The 20,691-nt window shown below is 42.9% G+C and overlaps 13 non-coding genes across 13 annotated transcripts; all 13 read left to right on the top strand.

Annotated features, from left to right (window-relative positions):
- The first annotated feature begins 2,074 nt into the window (after positions 1–2,074).
- trnar-ucg (transfer RNA arginine (anticodon UCG)) lies at positions 2,075–2,163 on the top strand. Its single transcript is given in 2 exon segments — positions 2,075–2,111; positions 2,128–2,163. It is a non-coding gene; the product is annotated as a tRNA-Arg (tRNA).
- A 245-nt stretch (positions 2,164–2,408) lies between these two features.
- On the top strand, positions 2,409–2,490 carry trnas-gcu (transfer RNA serine (anticodon GCU)). The gene has a single exon. It is a non-coding gene; the product is annotated as a tRNA-Ser (tRNA).
- Positions 2,491–5,155: 2,665 nt separating this feature from the next.
- On the top strand, positions 5,156–5,244 carry trnar-ucg (transfer RNA arginine (anticodon UCG)). The gene is given in 2 exon segments: positions 5,156–5,192; positions 5,209–5,244. It is a non-coding gene; the product is annotated as a tRNA-Arg (tRNA).
- Positions 5,245–5,489: 245 nt separating this feature from the next.
- trnas-gcu (transfer RNA serine (anticodon GCU)) lies at positions 5,490–5,571 on the top strand. The gene has a single exon. It is a non-coding gene; the product is annotated as a tRNA-Ser (tRNA).
- Positions 5,572–8,225: 2,654 nt separating this feature from the next.
- On the top strand, positions 8,226–8,314 carry trnar-ucg (transfer RNA arginine (anticodon UCG)). Its single transcript is given in 2 exon segments — positions 8,226–8,262; positions 8,279–8,314. It is a non-coding gene; the product is annotated as a tRNA-Arg (tRNA).
- Positions 8,315–8,559: 245 nt separating this feature from the next.
- trnas-gcu (transfer RNA serine (anticodon GCU)) lies at positions 8,560–8,641 on the top strand. Its single transcript has one exon. It is a non-coding gene; the product is annotated as a tRNA-Ser (tRNA).
- Positions 8,642–11,306: 2,665 nt separating this feature from the next.
- Positions 11,307–11,395, top strand: trnar-ucg (transfer RNA arginine (anticodon UCG)). Its single transcript is given in 2 exon segments — positions 11,307–11,343; positions 11,360–11,395. It is a non-coding gene; the product is annotated as a tRNA-Arg (tRNA).
- Positions 11,396–11,640: 245 nt separating this feature from the next.
- Positions 11,641–11,722, top strand: trnas-gcu (transfer RNA serine (anticodon GCU)). The gene has a single exon. It is a non-coding gene; the product is annotated as a tRNA-Ser (tRNA).
- A 2,654-nt stretch (positions 11,723–14,376) lies between these two features.
- trnar-ucg (transfer RNA arginine (anticodon UCG)) lies at positions 14,377–14,465 on the top strand. Its single transcript is given in 2 exon segments — positions 14,377–14,413; positions 14,430–14,465. It is a non-coding gene; the product is annotated as a tRNA-Arg (tRNA).
- Positions 14,466–14,710: 245 nt separating this feature from the next.
- trnas-gcu (transfer RNA serine (anticodon GCU)) lies at positions 14,711–14,792 on the top strand. The gene has a single exon. It is a non-coding gene; the product is annotated as a tRNA-Ser (tRNA).
- Positions 14,793–17,458: 2,666 nt separating this feature from the next.
- Positions 17,459–17,547, top strand: trnar-ucg (transfer RNA arginine (anticodon UCG)). Its single transcript is given in 2 exon segments — positions 17,459–17,495; positions 17,512–17,547. It is a non-coding gene; the product is annotated as a tRNA-Arg (tRNA).
- A 245-nt stretch (positions 17,548–17,792) lies between these two features.
- Positions 17,793–17,874, top strand: trnas-gcu (transfer RNA serine (anticodon GCU)). The gene has a single exon. It is a non-coding gene; the product is annotated as a tRNA-Ser (tRNA).
- A 2,666-nt stretch (positions 17,875–20,540) lies between these two features.
- On the top strand, positions 20,541–20,629 carry trnar-ucg (transfer RNA arginine (anticodon UCG)). The gene is given in 2 exon segments: positions 20,541–20,577; positions 20,594–20,629. It is a non-coding gene; the product is annotated as a tRNA-Arg (tRNA).
- Positions 20,630–20,691: the final 62 nt, after the last annotated feature.

A 20,691-nucleotide genomic window follows, 5' to 3' on the forward strand; every position in this document is an offset into this window, starting at 1 on the left:
TCTGTGCCATAAGTTCACGTCAATTGGGATAAGCATACATTCAGCGTCAATCTCCACCTCTGCCCTGAATATGAGTGCGTCCTGTTTCTCTAGAGCTGAAAAGCTGAGAGAAGCTGCCTTTTGAATTCGTGCCTTGGCTGCCGAATTCAAAGCGGACAGGAAATCAATCCGGGTTGGCAAAGCTGCCTGGTCTGATTAAAAGGCGGTGATACCCTATATTGTAGGCATGTTCTCGTCTTCTGGCCTCAACATTAGGTTCAACGTATCGGATGATAAGCACCGCTCCCATTGTCTGGTAATGGTTCTGCTATTCCCACTAACACCTCCTCTGGACCATCCTTTGTTACGTCATTGCCCGATTACCACCCACTTTGCCTTTCTCCATTATGCCATGTATTATTTAATCACTCCTGCGTTCCGCTGTATCACAGACGTTCCCATTTGACCTTTCTCGCTGCGTATTTTTTCCAGGCGCTATTTTTGTTGAAAACATCTGAAATCTTTAACTTTTTCCTGAAATATCGGAATGATTATCCGACAGAACGTGAAACCGGATTCTTCTAGCACAAAATCTGCACGATGTGCCGAGTTTTACATATTTATCTGTTTTTATTCATTCTATTTCAGTGTCCCTTTTAAGGGGATTTGCTGTCTGTCCGAGATCATTCTCTGTCTCTTTAAAATGGTGTGCTATCAGACCCTCATCATTCTGTGTCTGTTTAAAAGGGATGTGCTGTCTTTCCCAGATTTCCAATTTCCAATTTCAAAACCTGCCTTTGGAGGTTAACGAATTTTAGTTTGTTTGTGTTTTTGTGTAAGCTAGAGAGTGTGCAAACGTGCTGTGCGATCTTACTGTCATGTGAGAAAAATGCATTACATGCAACTTGAAACCGTACTGATTTGATTGAACACTCCTTCGTGGACTCTCTGACGGTAGAAGAATCTGCTGTGGGATTTTGCTATTCCACATCTGAAAGAAGGGAAATGACACAAGTTAGAAATATAGCGATTTTAGGCAGGGCTTGCGTGTGGGCTGTGTGACATGACGACTCCTCCATCCTTTTTTGCAAATTCAAATTAAATCAAACCAATACAAGACATGACTGACTGACTGACTTTGTTTATACATGTATATATATATGTGTATATTTATATATAATCCCAAATTTTTAACTTCCAAAATAAATATGCTTTTTCTGTTCTGCCTGCGCTGCGCTCTCTTACATTTGACCTCTTTCACAGCACAAGCAGCTGCTGTCAGATCCAGCGGAAAGACACACTCGACTTTAAAAGATCGCCCTTGTAGCCCACGTCTTCCCTCATGGCTTGTCTTCCACCATGGGCTTACTGTGTTTGGGTAGTTATTGACTGCACCTCTCATTTCCCAATGGAATTCTTACAGTTACACAGCCTTCGTTCAATAAAAAAATACATAGATTATGAATCAATTATTTATTTCATTAAAACAACTCAAATTAAATTTTTTTTAAATACAATTTAAATGCATTTATTTTCTTAAAATGTTAAATATTTATATATTTCAGACTGGGCTGGTTTTACGTCCCTCCCTCCCTCCTTCCTGCCTGTCTATCACCTGTGGCTTCAAGAACAGTCTCTGCGCCGCGTGGTCCTGAGCCCCATTGCACAATTGCCTTCAGGGATGAGCGAAATCTCACTTTATTCTTTTAAAAGGGAACTGCTGTCAGTCAAGGGTCATTCTGCATCTGGGTAAAAGGGATGTCCTTGCAATCCCGGATCATTCTGTGTCTGTTTAAATGGGCTGTTTGTCAGGTCCGGTTCATAATCTTTCCCTTTAAAACGGATTTTCTCATAAACCCGCGTCATCCTGTATTGTTTGAGAAGGAGTATGATTTCAGCTGCAATGACCGAATTGTTAAACTATAGTGTTCCAATTTACATTGGGGTTGCCTGCGCCGGTGCGCACACAGATCGCAGTGCATCTGTTCATTCACTCGAAATATGCTCATCTTTTCCTAAATCCACTCCTTGATATTGCAGTTGCCCCGAATTTGCTCGCAATATACACAACAACACAATGATTAGTGCTGGGAGCGGCCGCGTGGCCTAATGGATAAGGCGTCTGACTTCGATTACAACCGCAATGTTATCAGAAGATTGCAGGTTCGAGTCCTGCCGCGGTCAACTTAGCTCGCTACGTGAAATTTTATATTCTTTGCTGTGATTCTGCGGAGAAACCAACCATCTCTTCCAGTCACTCAGCTGAAGTGAAAGAAGGCTGTTTGCTCAAAGAATCTCATGGCAAGTTTTCATCATTGTTGATCTGCATGCACGGGCAGAGCAAGCTGTGAAGTGGACTTTCTTGCACATTATTTCTGTTTGGATACCTAAAGCAGGAGATTGAATGGCTGACGGTGTCTTATAGCAGAGACGAGGTGGCCGAGAGGTTAAGGCGATGGACTGCTAATCCATTGTGCTCTGCACGCATGGGTTCGAATCCCATTCTCGTCGTCGTTGGCTTGCAGCTTAACCATTTTTTGACATTCACATTTCACCTCATCGCCAAATTCCCCTTTTACTTACAGGGATGCTGTTCTTTTCTCATGTCATGTCTCAAATTAATAATATATTCGTCAAAAGGAGAACAGTTGCAGTACAATGGCGAGGGGCACTAATTAGATAGGTATCTGAGAGACAGCACATGCACGATGGGCCATAATATCATTTCTCACCACCGTCAGAATCTGAGAGCTGCGCTTTTCACTGTCGGCGGCTCGTTGGTCCACGGTTATGTTTCTCCCTTCGGAATGATCACATTTGAAATGCGAGAGATCACGGGCCAAATCCCGGACGAGCCCCGCCATGTTTTACTCAAAGTTCCGCTTCTGACAGCCGCTCGACATGTGAGAAAACAGACGTATTTCACGTTAAAACGTGTGATTTTACGCCGATGTTCCCTTAGCATCCAAATCCCAGAGCAAAGTGAAACCCGCCAAACTGAGTAAAGTTAAAATATCTCAGAGGTACTCGGCTCTGTGACTCGTTGGATAACCTAAAGCCTTGTTTGGTTCCGGCCGATACTTGATCAGTATATCTTCCTGTCTGTGCGCATAAGTTCACCTCAATTGGGATAAGCATACATTCAGCGTCAATCTCCACCTCTGCCCTGAATATGAGTGCGTCCTGTTTCTCTAGAGCTGAAAAGCTGAGAGAAGCTGCCTTTTGAATTCGTGCCTTGGCTGCCGAATTCAAAGCGGACAGGAAATCAATCCGGGTTGGCAAAGCTGCCTGGTCTGATTAAAAGGCGGTGATACCCTATATTGTAGGCATGTTCTCGTCTTCTGGCCTCAACATTAGGTTCAACGTATCGGATGATAAGCACCGCTCCCATTGTCTGGTAATGGTTCTGCTATTCCCACTAACACCTCCTCTGGACCATCCTTTGTTACGTTATTGCCCGATTACCACCCACTTTGCCTTTCTCCATTATGCCATGTATTATTTAATCACTCCTGCGTTCCGCTGTATCACAGACGTTCCCATTTGACCTTTCTCGCTGCGTATTTTTTCCAGGCGCTATTTTTGTTGAAAACATCTGTAATCTTTAACTTTTTCCTGAAATATCGGAATGATTATCCGACAGAACGTGAAACCGGATTCTTCCTCCACAAAATCTGCACGACGTGCCGAGTTTTACATATTTATCTGTTTTTATTCATTCTATTTCAGTGTCCCTTTTAAGGGGATTTGCTGTCTGTCCGAGATCATTCTCTGTCTCTTTAAAATGGTGTGCTATCAGAACCTCATCATTCTGTGTCTGTTTAAAAGGGATGTGCTGTCTCTCCCAGATTTCCAATTTCCAATTTCAAAACCTGCCTTTGGAGGTTAACGAATTTTAGTTTGTTTGTGTTTTTGTGTAAGCTAGAGAGTGTGCAAACGTGCTGTGCGATCTTACTGTCATGTGAGAAAAATGCATTACATGCAACTTGAAACCGTACTGATTTGATTGAACACTCCTTCGTGGACTCTCTGACGGTAGAAGAATCTGCTGTGGGATTTTGCTATTCCACATCTGAAAGAAGGGAAATGACACAAGTTAGAAATATAGCGATTTTAGGCAGGGCTTGCGTGTGGGCTGTGTGACATGACGACATCCTCCATCCTTTTTTGCAAATTCAAATCAAATCAAACCAATACAAGACATGACTGACTGACTGACTTTGTTTATACATGTATATATATATGTGTATATTTATATATAATCCCAAATTTTTAACTTCCAAAATAAATATGCTTTTTCTGTTCTGCCTGCGCTGCGCTCTCTTACATTTGACCTCTTTCACAGCACAAGCAGCTGCTGTCAGATCCAGCGGAAAGACACACTCGACTTTAAAAGATCGCCCTTGTAGCCCACGTTTTCCCTCATGGCTTGTCTTCCACCATGGGCTTACTGTGTTTGGGTAGTTATTGACTGCACCTCTCATTTCCCAATGGAATTCTTATAGTTACACAGCCTTCGTTCAATAAAAAAATACATAGATTATGAATCAATTATTTATTTCATTAAAACAACTCAAATTAAATTTTTTTAAATACAATTTAAATGCATTTATTTTCTTAAAATGTTAAATATTTATATATTTCAGACTGGGCTGGTTTTACGTCCCTCCCTCCCTCCTTCCTGCCTGTCTATCACCTGTGGCTTCAAGAACAGTCTCTGCGCCGCGTGGTCCTGAGCCCCATTGCACAATTGCCTTCAGGGATGAGCGAAATCTCACTTTATTCTTTTAAAAGGGAACTGCTGTCAGTCAAGGGTCATTCTGCATCTGGGTAAAAGGGATGTCCTTGCAATCCCGGATCATTCTGTGTCTGTTTAAATGGGCTGTTTGTCAGGTCCGGTTCATAATCTTTCCCTTTAAAACGGATTTTCTCATAAACCCGCGTCATCCTGTATTGTTTGAGAAGGAGTATGATTTCAGCTGCAATGACCGAATTGTTAAACGATAGTGTTCCAATTTACATTGGGGTTGCCTGCGCCGGTGCGCACACAGATCGCAGTGCATCTGTTCATTCACTCGAAATATGCTCATCTTTTCCTAAATCCACTCCTTGATATTGCAGTTGCCCCGAATTTGCTCGCAATATACACAACAACACAATGATTAGTGCTGGGAGCGGCCGCGTGGCCTAATGGATAAGGCGTCTGACTTCGATTACAACCGCAAAGTTATCAGAAGATTGCAGGTTCGAGTCCTGCCGCGGTCAACTTAGCTCGCTACGTGAAATTTTATATTCTTTGCTGTGATTCTGCGGAGAAACCAACCATCTCTTCCAGTCACTCAGCTGAAGTGAAAGAAGGCTGTTTGCTCAAAGAATCTCAAGGCAAGTTTTCATCATTGTTGATCTGCATGCACGGGCAGAGCAAGCTGTGAAGTGGACTTTCTTGCACATTATTTCTGTTTGGATACCTAAAGCAGGAGATTGAATGGCTGACGGTGTCTTATAGCAGAGACGAGGTGGCCGAGAGGTTAAGGCGATGAACTGCTAATCCATTGTGCTCTGCACGCATGGGTTCGAAACCCATTCTCGTCGTCGTTGGCTTGCAGCTTAACCATTTTTTGACATTCACATTTCACCTCATCGCCAAATTCCCCTTTTACTTACAGGGATGCTGTTCTTTCCTCATGTCATGTCTCAAATTAATAATATATTCGTCAAAAGGAGAACAGTTGCAGTACAATGGCGAGGGGCAATAATTGGATAGGTATCTGAGAGACAGCACATGCACGATGGGCCATAATATCATTTCTCACCACCGTCAGAATCTGAGAGCTGCGCTTTTCACTGTCGGCGGCTCGTTGTTCCACGGTTATGTTTCTCCCTTCGGAATGATCACATTTGAAATGCGAGAGATCACGGGCCAAATCCCGGACGAGCCCCGCCATGTTTTACTCAAAGTTCCGCTTCTGACAGCCGCTCGACATGTGAGAAAACAGACGTATTTCACGTTAAAACGTGTGATTTTACGCCGATGTTCCCTTAGCATCCAAATCCCAGAGCAAAGTGAAACCCGCCAAACTGAGTAAAGTTAAAATATCTCAGAGGTACTCGGCTCTGTGACTCGTTGGATAACCTAAAGCCTTGTTTGGTTCCGGCCGATACTTGATCAGTATATCTTCCTGTCTGTGCGCACAAGTTCACCTCAATTGGGATAAGCATACATTCAGCGTCAATCTCCACCACTGCCCTGAATATGAGTGCGTCCTGTTTCTCTAGAGCTGAAAAGCTGAGAGAAGCTGCCTTTTGAATTCGTGCCTTGGCTGCCGAATTCAAAGCGGACAGGAAATCAATCCGGGTTGGCAAAGCTGCCTGGTCTGATTAAAAGGCGGTGATACCCTATATTGTAGGCATGTTCTCGTCTTCTGGCCTCAACATTAGGTTCAACGTATCGGATGATAAGCACCGCTCCCATTGTCTGGTAATGGTTCTGCTATTCCCACTAACACCTCCTCTGGACCATCCTTTGTTACGTTATTGCCCGATTACCACCCACTTTGCCTTTCTCCATTATGCCATGTATTATTTAATCACTCCTGCGTTCCGCTGTATCACAGACGTTCCCATTTGACCTTTCTCGCTGCGTATTTTTTCCAGGCGCTATTTTTGTTGAAAACATCTGTAATCTTTAACTTTTTCCTGAAATATCGGAATGATTATCCGACAGAACGTGAAATCGGTTTCTTCTTCCACAAAATCTGCACGATGTGCCGAGTTTTACATATTTATCTGTTTTTATTCATTCTATTTCAGTGTCCCTTTTAAGGGGATTTGCTGTCTGTCCGAGATCATTCTCTGTCTCTTTAAAATGGTGTGCTATCAGACCCTCATCATTCTGTGTCTGTTTAAAAGGGATGTGCTGTCTCTCCCAGATTTCCAATTTCCAATTTCAAAACCTGCCTTTGGAGGTTAACGAATTTTAGTTTGTTTGTGTTTTTGTGTAAGCTAGAGAGTGTGCAAACGTGCTGTGCGATCTTACTGTCATGTGAGAAAAATGCATTACATGCAACTTGAAACCGTACTGATTTGATTGAACACTCCTTCGTGGACTCTCTGACGGTAGAAGAATCTGCTGTGGGATTTTGCTATTCCACATCTGAAAGAAGGGAAATGACACAAGTTAGAAATATAGCGATTTTAGGCAGGGCTTGCGTGTGGGCTGTGTGTCATGACGACATCCTCCATTCTTTTTTGCAAATTCAAATCAAATCAAACCAATACAAGACATGACTGACTCACTGACTTTGTTTATACATGTATATATTTATATATAATCCCAAATTTTTAACTTCCAAAATAAATATGCTTTTTCTGTTCTGCCTGCGCTGCGCTCTCTTACATTTGACCTCTTTCACAGCACAAGCAGCTGCTGTCAGATCCAGCGGAAAGACACACTCGACTTTAAAAGATCGCCCTTGTAGCCCACGTTTTCCCTCATGGCTTGTCTTCCACCATGGGCTTACTGTGTTTGGGTAGTTATTGACTGCACCTCTCATTTCCCAATGGAATTCTTATAGTTACACAGCCTTCGTTCAATAAAAAAATACATAGATTATGAATCAATTATTTATTTCATTAAAACAACTCAAATTAAATTTTTTTTAAATACAATTTAAATGCATTTATTTTCTTAAAATGTTAAATATTTATATATTTCAGACTGGGCTGGTTTTACGTCCCTCCCTCCCTCCTTCCTGCCTGTCTATCACCTGTGGCTTCAAGAACAGTCTCTGCGCCGCGTGGTCCTGAGCCCCATTGCACAATTGCCTTCAGGGATGAGCGAAATCTCACTTTATTCTTTTAAAAGGGAACTGCTGTCAGTCAAGGGTCATTCTGCATCTGGGTAAAAGGGATGTCCTTGCAATCCCGGATCATTCTGTGTCTGTTTAAATGGGCTGTTTGTCAGGTCCGGTTCATAATCTTTCCCTTTAAAACGGATTTTCTCATAAACCCGCGTCATCCTGTATTGTTTGAGAAGGAGTATGATTTCAGCTGCAATGACCGAATTGTTAAACTATAGTGTTCCAATTTACATTGGGGTTGCCTGCGCCGGTGCGCACACAGATCGCAGTGCATCTGTTCATTCACTCGAAATATGCTCATCTTTTCCTAAATCCACTCCTTGATATTGCAGTTGCCCCGAATTTGCTCGCAATATACACAACAACACAATGATTAGTGCTGGGAGCGGCCGCGTGGCCTAATGGATAAGGCGTCTGACTTCGATTACAACCGCAAAGTTATCAGAAGATTGCAGGTTCGACTCCTGCCGCGGTCAACTTAGCTCGCTACGTGAAATTTTATATTCTTTGCTGTGATTCTGCGGAGAAACCAACCATCTCTTCCAGTCACTCAGCTGAAGTGAAAGAAGGCTGTTTGCTCAAAGAATCTCATGGCAAGTTTTCATCATTGTTGATCTGCATGCACGGGCAGAGCAAGCTGTGAAGTGGACTTTCTTGCACATTATTTCTGTTTGGATACCTAAAGCAGGAGATTGAATGGCTGACGGTGTCTTATAGCAGAGACGAGGTGGCCGAGAGGTTAAGGCGATGGACTGCTAATCCATTGTGCTCTGCACGCATGGGTTCGAATCCCATTCTCGTCGTCGTTGGCTTGCAGCTTAACCATTTTTTGACATTCACATTTCACCTCATCGCCAAATTCCCCTTTTACTTACAGGGATGCTGTTCTTTTCTCATGTCATGTCTCAAATTAATAATATATTCGTCAAAAGGAGAACAGTTGCAGTACAATGGCGAGGGGCACTAATTAGATAGGTATCTGAGAGACAGCACATGCACGATGGGCCATAATATCATTTCTCACCACCGTCAGAATCTGAGAGCTGCGCTTTTCACTGTCGGCGGCTCGTTGGTCCACGGTTATGTTTCTCCCTTCGGAATGATCACATTTGAAATGCGAGAGATCACGGGCCAAATCCCGGACGAGCCCCGCCATGTTTTACTCAAAGTTCCGCTTCTGACAGCCGCTCGACATGTGAGAAAACAGACGTATTTCACGTTAAAACGTGTGATTTTACGCCGATGTTCCCTTAGCATCCAAATCCCAGAGCAAAGTGAAACCCGCCAAACTGAGTAAAGTTAAAATATCTCAGAGGTACTCGGCTCTGTGACTCGTTGGATAACCTAAAGCCTTGTTTGGTTCCGGCCGATACTTGATCAGTATATCTTCCTGTCTGTGCCATAAGTTCACGTCAATTGGGATAAGCATACATTCAGCGTCAATCTCCACCTCTGCCCTGAATATGAGTGCGTCCTGTTTCTCTAGAGCTGAAAAGCTGAGAGAAGCTGCCTTTTGAATTCGTGCCTTGGCTGCCGAATTCAAAGCGGACAGGAAATCAATCCGGGTTGGCAAAGCTGCCTGGTCTGATTAAAAGGCGGTGATACCCTATATTGTAGGCATGTTCTCGTCTTCTGGCCTCAACATTAGGTTCAACGTATCGGATGATAAGCACCGCTCCCATTGTCTGGTAATGGTTCTGCTATTCCCACTAACACCTCCTCTGGACCATCCTTTGTTACGTTATTGCCCGATTACCACCCACTTTGCCTTTCTCCATTATGCCATGTATTATTTAATCACTCCTGCGTTCCGCTGTATCACAGACGTTCCCATTTGACCTTTCTCGCTGCGTATTTTTTCCAGGCGCTATTTTTGTTGAAAACATCTGTAATCTTTAACTTTTTCCTGAAATATCGGAATGATTATCCGACAGAACGTGAAACCGGATTCTTCTTCCACAAAATCTGCACGATGTGCCGAGTTTTACATATTTATCTGTTTTTATTCATTCTATTTCAGTGTCCCTTTTAAGGGGATTTGCTGTCTGTCCGAGATCATTCTCTGTCTCTTTAAAATGGTGTGCTATCAGACCCTCATCATTCTGTGTCTGTTTAAAAGGGATGTGCTGTCTTTCCCAGATTTCCAATTTCCAATTTCAAAACCTGCCTTTGGAGGTTAACGAATTTTAGTTTGTTTGTGTTTTTGTGTAAGCTAGAGAGTGTGCAAACGTGCTGTGCGATCTTACTATCATGTGAGAAAAATGCATTACATGCAACTTGAAACCGTACTGATTTGATTGAACACTCCTTCGTGGACTCTCTGACGGTAGAAGAATCTGCTGTGGGATTTTGCTATTCCACATCTGAAAGAAGGCAAATGACACAAGTTAGAAATATAGCGATTTTAGGCAGGGCTTGCGTGTGGGCTGTGTGACATGACGACATCCTCCATCCTTTTTTGCAAATTCAAATCAAATCAAACCAATACAAGACATGACTGACTGACTGACTTTGTTTCTACATGTATATATATATGTGTATATTTATATATAATCCCAAATTTTTAACTTCCAAAATAAATATGCTTTTTCTGTTCTGCCTGCGCTGCGCTCTCTTACATTTGACCTCTTTCACAGCACAAGCAGCTGCTGTCAGATCCAGCGGAAAGACACACTCGACTTTAAAAGATCGCCCTTGTAGCCCACGTCTTCCCTCATGGCTTGTCTTCCACCATGGGCTTACTGTGTTTGGGTAGTTATTGACTGCACCTCTCATTTCCCAATGGAATTCTTACAGTTACACAGCCTTCGTTCAATAAAAAAATACATAGATTATGAATCAATTATTTATTTCATTAAAACAACTCAAATTAAATTTTTTTTAAATACAATTTAAATGAATTTATTTTCTTAAAATGTTAAATATTTATATATTTCAGACTGGGCTGGTTTTACGTCCCTCCCTCCCTCCTTCCTGCCTGTCTATCACCTGTGGCTTCAAGAACAGTCTCTGCGCCGCGTGGTCCTGAGCCCCATTGCACAATTGCCTTCAGGGATGAGCGAAATCTCACTTTATTCTTTTAAAAGGGAACTGCTGTCAGTCAAGGGTCATTCTGCATCTGGGTAAAAGGGATGTCCTTGCAATCCCGGATCATTCTGTGTCTGTTTAAATGGGCTGTTTGTCAGGTCCGGTTCATAATCTTTCCCTTTAAAACGGATTTTCTCATAATCCCGCGTCATCCTGTATTGTTTGAGAAGGAGTATGATTTCAGCTGCAATGACCGAATTGTTAAACTATAGTGTTCCAATTTACATTGGGGTTGCCTGCGCCGGTGCGCACACAGATCGCAGTGCATCTGTTCATTCACTCGAAATATGCTCATCTTTTCCTAAATCCACTCCTTGATATTGCAGTTGCCCCGAATTTGCTCGCAATATACACAACAACACAATGATTAGTGCTGGGAGCGGCCGCGTGGCCTAATGGATAAGGCGTCTGACTTCGATTACAACCGCAAAGTTATCAGAAGATTGCAGGTTCGAGTCCTGCCGCGGTCAACTTAGCTCGCTACGTGAAATTTTATATTCTTTGCTGTGATTCTGCGGAGAAACCAACCATCTCTTCCAGTCACTCAGCTGAAGTGAAAGAAGGCTGTTTGCTCAAAGAATCTCATGGCAAGTTTTCATCATTGTTGATCTGCATGCACGGGCAGAGCAAGCTGTGAAGTGGACTTTCTTGCACATTATTTCTGTTTGGATACCTAAAGCAGGAGATTGAATGGCTGACGGTGTCTTATAGCAGAGACGAGGTGGCCGAGAGGTTAAGGCGATGGACTGCTAATCCATTGTCCTCTGCACGCATGGGTTCGAATCCCATTCTCGTCGTCGTTGGCTTGCAGCTTAACCATTTTTTGACATTCACATTTCACCTCATCGCCAAATTCCCCTTTTACTTACAGGGATGCTGTTCTTTCCTCATGTCATGTCTCAAATTAATAATATATTCGTCAAAAGGAGAACAGTTGCAGTACAATGGCGAGGGGCAATAATTGGATAGGTATCTGAGAGACAGCACATGCACGATGGGCCATAATATCATTTCTCACCACCGTCAGAATCTGAGAGCTGCGCTTTTCACTGTCGGCGGCTCGTTGTTCCACGGTTATGTTTCTCCCTTCGGAATGATCACATTTGAAATGCGAGAGATCACGGGCCAAATCCCGGACGAGCCCCGCCATGTTTTACTCAAAGTTCCGCTTCTGACAGCCGCTCGACATGTGAGAAAACAGACGTATTTCACGTTAAAACGTGTGATTTTACGCCGATGTTCCCTTAGCATCCAAATCCCAGAGCAAAGTGAAACCCGCCAAACTGAGTAAAGTTAAAATATCTCAGAGGTACTCGGCTCTGTGACTCGTTGGATAACCTAAAGCCTTGTTTGGTTCCGGCCGATACTTGATCAGTATATCTTCCTGTCTGTGCGCACAAGTTCACCTCAATTGGGATAAGCAGACATTCAGCGTCAATCTCCACCACTGCCCTGAATATGAGTGCGTCCTGTTTCTCTAGAGCTGAAAAGCTGAGAGAAGCTGCCTTTTGAATTCGTGCCTTGGCTGCCGAATTCAAAGCGGACAGGAAATCAATCCGGGTTGGCAAAGCTGCCTGGTCTGATTAAAAGGCGGTGATACCCTATATTGTAGGCATGTTCTCGTCTTCTGGCCTCAACATTAGGTTCAACGTATCGGATGATAAGCACCGCTCCCATTGTCTGGTAATGGTTCTGCTATTCCCACTAACACCTCCTCTGGACCATCCTTTGTTACGTTATTGCCCGATTACCACCCACTTTGCCTTTCTCCATTATGCCATGTATTATTTAATCACTCCTGCGTTCCGCTGTATCACAGACGTTCCCATTTGACCTTTCTCGCTGCGTATTTTTTCCAGGCGCTATTTTTGTTGAAAACATCTGTAATCTTTAACTTTTTCCTGAAATATCGGAATGATTATCCGACAGAACGTGAAACCGGATTCTTCCTCCACAAAATCTGCACGACGTGCCGAGTTTTACATATTTATCTGTTTTTATTCATTCTATTTCAGTGTCCCTTTTAAGGGGATTTGCTGTCTGTCCGAGATCATTCTCTGTCTCTTTAAAATGGTGTGCTATCAGACCCTCATCATTCTGTGTCTGTTTAAAAGGGATGTGCTGTCTCTCCCAGATTTCCAATTTCCAATTTCAAAACCTGCCTTTGGAGGTTAACGAATTTTAGTTTGTTTGTGTTTTTGTGTAAGCTAGAGAGTGTGCAAACGTGCTGTGCGATCTTACTGTCATGTGAGAAAAATGCATTACATGCAACTTGAAACCGTACTGATTTGATTGAACACTCCTTCGTGGACTCTCTGACGGTAGAAGAATCTGCTGTGGGATTTTGCTATTCCACATCTGAAAGAAGGGAAATGACACAAGTTAGAAATATAGCGATTTTAGGCAGGGCTTGCGTGTGGGCTGTGTGTCATGACGACATCCTCCATCCTTTTTTGCAAATTCAAATCAAATCAAACCAATACAAGACATGACTGACTCACTGACTTTGTTTATACATGTATATATTTATATATAATCCCAAATTTTTAACTTCCAAAATAAATATGCTTTTTCTGTTCTGCCTGCGCTGCGCTCTCTTACATTTGACCTCTTTCACAGCACAAGCAGCTGCTGTCAGATCCAGCGGAAAGACACACTCGACTTTAAAAGATCGCCCTTGTAGCCCACGTTTTCCCTCATGGCTTGTCTTCCAACATGGGCTTACTGTGTTTGGGTAATTATTGACTGCACCTCTCATTTCCCAATGGAATTCTTATAGTTACACAGCCTTCGTTCAATAAAAAAATACATAGATTATGAATCAATTATTTATTTCATTAAAACAACTCAAATTAAATTTTTTTTAAATACAATTTAAATGCATTTATTTTCTTAAAATGTTAAATATTTATATATTTCAGACTGGGCTGGTTTTACGTCCCTCCCTCCCTCCTTCCTGCCTGTCTATCACCTGTGGCTTCAAGAACAGTCTCTGCGCCGCGTGGTCCTGAGCCCCATTGCACAATTGCCTTCAGGGATGAGCGAAATCTCACTTTATTCTTTTAAAAGGGAACTGCTGTCAGTCAAGGGTCATTCTGCATCTGGGTAAAAGGGATGTCCTTGCAATCCCGGATCATTCTGTGTCTGTTTAAATGGGCTGTTTGTCAGGTCCGGTTCATAATCTTTCCCTTTAAAACGGATTTTCTCATAAACCCGCGTCATCCTGTATTGTTTGAGAAGGAGTATGATTTCAGCTGCAATGACCGAATTGTTAAACTATAGTGTTCCAATTTACATTGGGGTTGCCTGCGCCGGTGCGCACACAGATCGCAGTGCATCTGTTCATTCACTCGAAATATGCTCATCTTTTCCTAAATCCACTCCTTGATATTGCAGTTGCCCCGAATTTGCTCGCAATATACACAACAACACAATGATTAGTGCTGGGAGCGGCCGCGTGGCCTAATGGATAAGGCGTCTGACTTCGATTACAACCGCAAAGTTATCAGAAGATTGCAGGTTCGAGTCCTGCCGCGGTCAACTTAGCTCGCTACGTGAAATTTTATATTCTTTGCTGTGATTCTGCGGAGAAACCAACCATCTCTTCCAGTCACTCAGCTGAAGTGAAAGAAGGCTGTTTGCTCAAAGAATCTCATGGCAAGTTTTCATCATTGTTGATCTGCATGCACGGGCAGAGCAAGCTGTGAAGTGGACTTTCTTGCACATTATTTCTGTTTGGATACCTAAAGCAGGAGATTGAATGGCTGACGGTGTCTTATAGCACAGACGAGGTGGCCGAGAGGTTAAGGCGATGGACTGCTAATCCATTGTGCTCTGCACGCATGGGATCGAATCCCATTCTCGTCGTCGTTGGCTTGCAGCTTAACCATTTTTTGACATTCACATTTCACCTCATCGCCAAATTCCCCTTTTACTTACAGGGATGCTGTTCTTTTCTCATGTCATGTCTCAAATTAATAATATATTCGTCAAAAGGAGAACAGTTGCAGTACAATGGCGAGGGGCACTAATTAGATAGGTATCTGAGAGACAGCACATGCACGATGGGCCATAATATCATTTCTCACCACCGTCAGAATCTGAGAGCTGCGCTTTTCACTGTCGGCGGCTCGTTGTTCCACGGTTATGTTTCGCCCTTCGGAATGATCACATTTGAAATGCGAGAGATCACGGGCCAAATCCCGGACGAGCCCCGCCATGTTTTACTCAAAGTTCCGCTTCTGACAGCCGCTCGACATGTGAGAAAACAGACGTATTTCACGTTAAAACGTGTGATTTTACGCCGATGTTCCCTTAGCATCCAAATCCCAGAGCAAAGTGAAACCCGCCAAACTGAGTAAAGTTAAAATATCTCAGAGGTACTCGGCTCTGTGACTCGTTGGATAACCTAAAGCCTTGTTTGGTTCCGGCCGATACTTGATCAGTATATCTTCCTGTCTGTGCGCATAAGTTCACGTCAATTGGGATAAGCATACATTCAGCGTCAATCTCCACCTCTGCCCTGAATATGAGTGCGTCCTGTTTCTCTAGAGCTGAAAAGCTGAGAGAAGCTGCCTTTTGAATTCGTGCCTTGGCTGCCGAATTCAAAGCGGACAGGAAATCAATCCGGGTTGGCAAAGCTGCCTGGTCTGATTAAAAGGCGGTGATACCCTATATTGTAGGCATGTTCTCGTCTTCTGGCCTCAACATTAGGTTCAACGTATCGGATGATAAGCACCGCTCCCATTGTCTGGTAATGGTTCTGCTATTCCCACTAACACCTCCTCTGGACCATCCTTTGTTACGTTATTGCCCGATTACCACCCACTTTGCCTTTCTCCATTATGCCATGTATTATTTAATCACTCCTGCGTTCCGCTGTATCACAGACGTTCCCATTTGACCTTTCTCGCTGCGTATTTTTTCCAGGCGCTATATTTGTTGAAAACATCTGAAATCTTTAACTTTTTCCTGAAATATCGGAATGATTATCCGACAGAACGTGAAACCGGATTCTTCTTCCACAAAATCTGCACGATGTGCCGAGTTTTACATATTTATCTGTTTTTATTCATTCTATTTCAGTGTCCCTTTTAAGGGGATTTGCTGTCTGTCCGAGATCATTCTCTGTCTCTTTAAAATGGTGTGCTATCAGACCCTCATCATTCTGTGTCTGTTTAAAAGGGATGTGCTGTCTTTCCCAGATTTCCAATTTCCAATTTCAAAACCTGCCTTTGGAGGTTAACGAATTTTAGTTTGTTTGTGTTTTTGTGTAAGCTAGAGAGTGTGCAAACGTGCTGTGCGATCTTACTGTCATGTGAGAAAAATGCATTACATGCAACTTGAAACCGTACTGATTTGATTGAACACTCCTTCGTGGACTCTCTGACGGTAGAAGAATCTGCTGTGGGATTTTGCTATTCCACATCTGAAAGAAGGGAAATGACACAAGTTAGAAATATAGCGATTTTAGGCAGGGCTTGCGTGTGGGCTGTGTGACATGACGACATCCTCCATCCTTTTTTGCAAATTCAAATCAAATCAAACCAATACAAGACATGACTGACTGACTGACTTTGTTTATACATGTATATATATATGTGTATATTTATATATAATCCCAAATTTTTAACTTCCAAAATAAATATGCTTTTTCTGTTCTGCCTGCGCTGCGCTCTCTTACATTTGACCTCTTTCACAGCACAAGCAGCTGCTGTCAGATCCAGCGGAAAGACACACTCGACTTTAAAAGATCGCCCTTGTAGCCCACGTTTTCCCTCATGGCTTGTCTTCCAACATGGGCTTACTGTGTTTGGGTAATTATTGACTGCACCTCTCATTTCCCAATGGAATTCTTATAGTTACACAGCCTTCGTTCAATAAAAAAATACATAGATTATGAATCAATTATTTATTTCATTAAAACAACTCAAATTAAATTTTTTTTAAATACAATTTAAATGCATTTATTTTCTTAAAATGTTAAATATTTATATATTTCAGACTGGGCTGGTTTTACGTCCCTCCCTCCCTCCTTCCTGCCTGTCTATCACCTGTGGCTTCAAGAACAGTCTCTGCGCCGCGTGGTCCTGAGCCCCATTGCACAATTGCCTTCAGGGATGAGCGAAATCTCACTTTATTCTTTTAAAAGGGAACTGCTGTCAGTCAAGGGTCATTCTGCATCTGGGTAAAAGGGATGTCCTTGCAATCCCGGATCATTCTGTGTCTGTTTAAATGGGCTGTTTGTCAGGTCCGGTTCATAATCTTTCCCTTTAAAACGGATTTTCTCATAAACCCGCGTCATCCTGTATTGTTTGAGAAGGAGTATGATTTCAGCTGCAATGACCGAATTGTTAAACTATAGTGTTCCAATTTACATTGGGGTTGCCTGCGCCGGTGCGCACACAGATCGCAGTGCATCTGTTCATTCACTCGAAATATGCTCATCTTTTCCTAAATCCACTCCTTGATATTGCAGTTGCCCCGAATTTGCTCGCAATATACACAACAACACAATGATTAGTGCTGGGAGCGGCCGCGTGGCCTAATGGATAAGGCGTCTGACTTCGATTACAACCGCAAAGTTATCAGAAGATTGCAGGTTCGAGTCCTGCCGCGGTCAACTTAGCTCGCTACGTGAAATTTTATATTCTTTGCTGTGATTCTGCGGAGAAACCAACCATCTCTTCCAGTCACTCAGCTGAAGTGAAAGAAGGCTGTTTGCTCAAAGAATCTCATGGCAAGTTTTCATCATTGTTGATCTGCATGCACGGGCAGAGCAAGCTGTGAAGTGGACTTTCTTGCACATTATTTCTGTTTGGATACCTAAAGCAGGAGATTGAATGGCTGACGGTGTCTTATAGCACAGACGAGGTGGCCGAGAGGTTAAGGCGATGGACTGCTAATCCATTGTGCTCTGCACGCATGGGATCGAATCCCATTCTCGTCGTCGTTGGCTTGCAGCTTAACCATTTTTTGACATTCACATTTCACCTCATCGCCAAATTCCCCTTTTACTTACAGGGATGCTGTTCTTTTCTCATGTCATGTCTCAAATTAATAATATATTCGTCAAAAGGAGAACAGTTGCAGTACAATGGCGAGGGGCACTAATTAGATAGGTATCTGAGAGACAGCACATGCACGATGGGCCATAATATCATTTCTCACCACCGTCAGAATCTGAGAGCTGCGCTTTTCACTGTCGGCGGCTCGTTGTTCCACGGTTATGTTTCGCCCTTCGGAATGATCACATTTGAAATGCGAGAGATCACGGGCCAAATCCCGGACGAGCCCCGCCATGTTTTACTCAAAGTTCCGCTTCTGACAGCCGCTCGACATGTGAGAAAACAGACGTATTTCACGTTAAAACGTGTGATTTTACGCCGATGTTCCCTTAGCATCCAAATCCCAGAGCAAAGTGAAACCCGCCAAACTGAGTAAAGTTAAAATATCTCAGAGGTACTCGGCTCTGTGACTCGTTGGATAACCTAAAGCCTTGTTTGGTTCCGGCCGATACTTGATCAGTATATCTTCCTGTCTGTGCGCATAAGTTCACGTCAATTGGGATAAGCATACATTCAGCGTCAATCTCCACCTCTGCCCTGAATATGAGTGCGTCCTGTTTCTCTAGAGCTGAAAAGCTGAGAGAAGCTGCCTTTTGAATTCGTGCCTTGGCTGCCGAATTCAAAGCGGACAGGAAATCAATCCGGGTTGGCAAAGCTGCCTGGTCTGATTAAAAGGCGGTGATACCCTATATTGTAGGCATGTTCTCGTCTTCTGGCCTCAACATTAGGTTCAACGTATCGGATGATAAGCACCGCTCCCATTGTCTGGTAATGGTTCTGCTATTCCCACTAACACCTCCTCTGGACCATCCTTTGTTACGTTATTGCCCGATTACCACCCACTTTGCCTTTCTCCATTATGCCATGTATTATTTAATCACTCCTGCGTTCCGCTGTATCACAGACGTTCCCATTTGACCTTTCTCGCTGCGTATTTTTTCCAGGCGCTATATTTGTTGAAAACATCTGAAATCTTTAACTTTTTCCTGAAATATCGGAATGATTATCCGACAGAACGTGAAACCGGATTCTTCTTCCACAAAATCTGCACGATGTGCCGAGTTTTACATATTTATCTGTTTTTATTCATTCTATTTCAGTGTCCCTTTTAAGGGGATTTGCTGTCTGTCCGAGATCATTCTCTGTCTCTTTAAAATGGTGTGCTATCAGACCCTCATCATTCTGTGTCTGTTTAAAAGGGATGTGCTGTCTTTCCCAGATTTCCAATTTCCAATTTCAAAACCTGCCTTTGGAGGTTAACGAATTTTAGTTTGTTTGTGTTTTTGTGTAAGCTAGAGAGTGTGCAAACGTGCTGTGCGATCTTACTGTCATGTGAGAAAAATGCATTACATGCAACTTGAAACCGTACTGATTTGATTGAACACTCCTTCGTGGACTCTCTGACGGTAGAAGAATCTGCTGTGGGATTTTGCTATTCCACATCTGAAAGAAGGGAAATGACACAAGTTAGAAATATAGCGATTTTAGGCAGGGCTTGCGTGTGGGCTGTGTGACATGACGACATCCTCCATCCTTTTTTGCAAATTCAAATCAAATCAAACCAATACAAGACATGACTGACTGACTGACTTTGTTTATACATGTATATATATATGTGTATATTTATATATAATCCCAAATTTTTAACTTCCAAAATAAATATGCTTTTTCTGTTCTGCCTGCGCTGCGCTCTCTTACATTTGACCTCTTTCACAGCACAAGCAGCTGCTGTCAGATCCAGCGGAAAGACACACTCGACATTAAAAGATCGCCCTTGTAGCCCACGTCTTCCCTCATGGCTTGTCTTCCACCATGGGCTTACTGTGTTTGGGTAGTTATTGACTGCACCTCTCATTTCCCAATGGAATTCTTACAGTTACACAGCCTTCGTTCAATAAAAAAATACATAGATTATGAATCAATTATTTATTTCATTAAAACAACTCAAATTAAATTTTTTTTAAATACAATTTAAATGCATTTATTTTCTTAAAATGTTAAATATTTATATATTTCAGACTGGGCTGGTTTTACGTCCCTCCCTCCCTCCTTCCTGCCTGTCTATCACCTGTGGCTTCAAGAACAGTCTCTGCGCCGCGTGGTCCTGAGCCCCATTGCACAATTGCCTTCAGGGATGAGCGAAATCTCACTTTATTCTTTTAAAAGGGAACTGCTGTCAGTCAAGGGTCATTCTGCATCTGGGTAAAAGGGATGTCCTTGCAATCCCGGATCATTCTGTGTCTGTTTAAATGGGCTGTTTGTCAGGTCCGGTTCATAATCTTTCCCTTTAAAACGGATTTTCTCATAAACCCGCGTCATCCTGTATTGTTTGAGAAGGAGTATGATTTCAGCTGCAATGACCGAATTGTTAAACTATAGTGTTCCAATTTACATTGGGGTTGCCTGCGCCGGTGCGCACACAGATCGCAGTGCATCTGTTCATTCACTCGAAATATGCTCATCTTTTCCTAAATCCACTCCTTGATATTGCAGTTGCCCCGAATTTGCTCGCAATATACACAACAACACAATGATTAGTGCTGGGAGCGGCCGCGTGGCCTAATGGATAAGGCGTCTGACTTCGATTACAACCGCAAAGTTATCAGAAGATTGCAGGTTCGAGTCCTGCCGCGGTCAACTTAGCTCGCTACGTGAAATTTTATATTCTTTGCTGTGATTCTGCGGAGAAACCAACCATC

The sequence above is a fragment of the Pristiophorus japonicus genome, unplaced genomic scaffold, assembly GCF_044704955.1.
Source record: "Pristiophorus japonicus isolate sPriJap1 unplaced genomic scaffold, sPriJap1.hap1 HAP1_SCAFFOLD_56, whole genome shotgun sequence".
NCBI classification, from domain to species: domain Eukaryota; kingdom Metazoa; phylum Chordata; class Chondrichthyes; family Pristiophoridae; genus Pristiophorus; species Pristiophorus japonicus.